A 3,916-nucleotide genomic window follows, 5' to 3' on the forward strand; every position below is an offset into this window, starting at 1 on the left:
TGTCATTGTGTGTTTTCTATTTATTTTTTTCTCCCCGAATGCACTTGTAACACACACTGCTACACGTTAGAAAAAGGCTTTTATTCAAATAGTCAGTGGCTGGGCCAGATCTGGCCTATAATCTGGTGTTGGCTAAGTGGTGGACCAGTGTTGGCAGTTCTGATTAAGTGCTGGCCAGGGCCCTTGTGCTTACTGTCTCACTTTCTGTTTCCACCCAGCCAGTGTGGGAACTGGGCTGCGTCTCAATGCTGGCCAAAAGCGGACCATTTGGAATTTGCCATATGGGTGTGAGTGTATCTACATCACAGGTGGGAAAATACATGTCCAATGAAAGATGTGTTACACAATCAAATTCAATTGAAAAAAAAGGGACGCTTGTAAATACTTGTGGTGAAGTACATAACATTTAGCTTAAACAAATAATTATGGCCAACCTTGTGATGGGAGAATGAGATCTAATGTACTCCATATCGGGTGGAAGTATAATGATATGTCTGTTATTGGCTTGTTTGATCTATTCAACATTTTTGTGTGACACAGCCTGTCCCACACTGTTCGATACAGTAGGCCACTTCATGACACTTCAGTCTCCTGTCAAAATCTAATTTTGTATATCTGTGTCAGCTGTGGTCTACTGCACTGACAATACTTTGGCAGCGTGCAATTATAATTGTCAGCTACGTCATGCTGGCCAGGATTTTTATTTGTATAATTTTTTCAAACCAGAAACTTGATCAACTGGTGAATTAAACACTCACTGACCAGATTCCATATTTTTACCCCCGAAATGAAGTGACCTGACAACTCTGCATGTATTGTGCAGAACCTGAGAAAAGGATTGCGCACAACCTCACCACTTATGCACAAGCTCATCTCTTACAGCCTCATTACACTTGCATTGTAAAAACTGGAGGGTTTTATGAAAACGGAAGATTTACTTTCATGTCATTTCAGCCACTCCATGCCTCTGTTAATGTGCAATAGAGTACAACATTGTTCAAAAATTGCTTCAGGGACAATCTATTAACACTAGAAAATCTGCATTTTTGTGTTTCCTATTACCACCAGACCTGATGCCCAGCGGCATCAGGATTGTCCTGCGTTACAGCATCGATTTCTCTACCCACAGCAAATATCACAAAACCATATGTTGCAAAACAATTTTCGTGAAATAAAGGACACAAAGGAACATTTTATATTTCTGAATTACAGCAATTTTGTTACATAGGCTAAGGGAAAAAAATGTATCAAGGCATATTACAGGCATACTGACAAAAGTGCTGAATTGTGCACAAGTCGGAACACAAAATGGAAAATGTAGCTTAAGAAATACAAAGTGCAATATTTAAAAAAAAGTGATTTTCTTCAGTCCATGAAGTCAACACATTTCTCCCCTGCTCCCGCTATTTGGAGTGCGCTTTTACATGTGTGCTGTCTTTCTCCTCTTGCTCATTAATTACACAAAGAACGTACAGCTTTGGTGGTTTGTGTGAGCTGGGACCGCACACAAATCAAGTTACATTTCACGTGGAGCTATAAAACTATCATTTCAAGTGGAGCTATCATTTTCATAATTATAATGCTCCCAACAATTAGACTCATCACACGATTGCGACGTGAATGCATTTTGTCTGATTATATATGTGAAATTCGTTTTGATAGCACTTGAAAGAGCCATTTGCATCTAAGTGTTGGTCATGCAGTTTCTGAATATCGTGCTGGAGGAGAGAGCCACACATTCGGACCAGCACCTGCTGCCTATCGTCTGGCTTGAGTAACATGACAATGGCAACGAGTCGAGTTTTTTAAATTATGTAAATTAAACCCAGATATTTAGGAGAAGTCATGGAGGAAGGGCATTTACAGTGTTGGAGTAGCCTAATTGTAATTTTGAAGTCTGAAGACCTGATGGCCTTGCCTCTGGCCTTTCTAGTGTTCAATGTGTCTAGTGTTTTCTTGTTAAAGGCTTACTGTAAGGATTTTTACCTTTAAAATGATATTAAATGACCAGGCTCACTCATATCTATGATGCACAAACCATCTCTGTCTCAGCGCACATCTCAGAAATCTGTGCTGCTCTGCCTGTATTTCCTCTTCTAAGATTTGTTTTAGATGTTTCTGAGTGTGCCTTTCTTTTTTTGTTTGGGGAGGGCTGGCTGTGGCTACAGGGCCTGTGGGGGATCTTGAGGTTTCAGCAGAACCTTTCTAGCTAGCAGGGGTGGACAGTAACTATGACAATCCAGTCCATTTTTCCTATGCTCCAGTCCATGTGTTCCCTCTAGCCACTTACTCGCTCAACCAATCAAAAATCTAAAGAAAAAGAACTCAGGAGGAACAGTCGTTTATATTGACAGGCACAGAAAGAAAAATACTGTTGATTGTCTTGATTGTTTAGAAGTGGACGCGGTAGGTAATTTCATTAACATGTAATTTCATCTATGCAACATTTTAAAGAGAGATGAATAAACAGCCCCCACGAACGCCGGCTATTATTAACGGCAACTTTGATTGCTTGAGCAAAATCAATAGGTTGCTGGTCAGCAGCTCGGATTGAATATTTCCCACATACATAACGTTTTATTCAGCGGCGACTGGTGAGCTGAACATTGGTGGGGCGCAAAACTTTCCTTTAAACTAATCATTGATCTCAACCTGTTTTCATTAGTAATTTTTCCTTTATTATCAAGCGTGCCAACGATCGGACTAATCAAATGGCAAGTAGCCTAACAAACACACAGCGTCTTCATACCGTGTTAGGGGGATTAAATCATAAATTCAATTTATTCGTTAAAAATCCATTTTAATCACCAAGTAGTCTACATTTAACAAACAAGATACACCAGTCATCTACCGTGTTAGCATTCAGAATAACCAGCAAAAACAAAACCTGCACTTCAATTTTGTTTACAGTCTACGCATTGCAGATATTTGATTGCGGAAAAGAAGTGCATGTATCCACAAATAATGTTAATTAAAAATGTGCACAATTTCGTACTGCAAATGAAAATAAATGTAGGCTATAAGGGCTAGGCTACTCGCTAAAAATGTCTATTTGGGGAGAGCTGGCTATATATGATAGTATTGCTATTGAGTAGCCTATTTTTGTATAATTGTGGATTAATTGCATTGATACTCAAAGAAAATCAGGGGAAGTCAGGGGAAGATTCCGCCACTGCTTAGTGATTAAAATGGATTTTTCTAAATCGCATTTATCATTTAATCTCCCCAACACAACGCGAAGAAGCTGTGTGTCCCTTTCCAATTGTTTAGTCAGATCGTTTGCATGCTTGTTAATTACTGAAAATTAATTAAAACCGTTTGAGATCAATGATTAGTTTAAAGGAAAGTTTTGCGCATCACCAATTTTCAGCTTACCAGTCGCCGCTGGTTTTATTTGGTAAATGGTAAATGGACTGCATTTATATAGCGCTTTTATCCAAAGCGCTTTACAATTGATGCCTCTCATTCGCCAGAGCAGTTAGGGGTTAGGTATCTTGCTCAAGGACACTTCAACACGCCCAGGGCGGGGTTTGAACCGGCAACCCTCCGACTGCCAGACAATCGGTCTTACCTCCTGAGCTATGTCGCCCCAATATTTTGTTTCAATTCGACAGTTTAAAGCAGTGGTGTCAAACTCATGCCATGGAGGGCCGTGTGTATGCAGGTTTTCATTCCAACCAATTAATGCTGCCTTAATTGAGTCCAATTACTCATTCAGCCATATGCGTTTAACTACATTGAAGCACAGAATATAAGAAAATTTTTATTTAGACAATGCGGGTCACCATAGACATCGGGTCACCATTGTGCACAAACCTGCATCCCTAATTCAGCAAATAATTTAACTAATTATATAATCAAGATCTGGAATGAAAACCTGCATACACACGGCCCTCCATGGCATGAGTTTGACACC

Source organism: Anguilla rostrata, chromosome 3, assembly GCF_018555375.3.
Source record: "Anguilla rostrata isolate EN2019 chromosome 3, ASM1855537v3, whole genome shotgun sequence".
NCBI classification, from domain to species: Eukaryota; Metazoa; Chordata; class Actinopteri; order Anguilliformes; family Anguillidae; genus Anguilla; species Anguilla rostrata.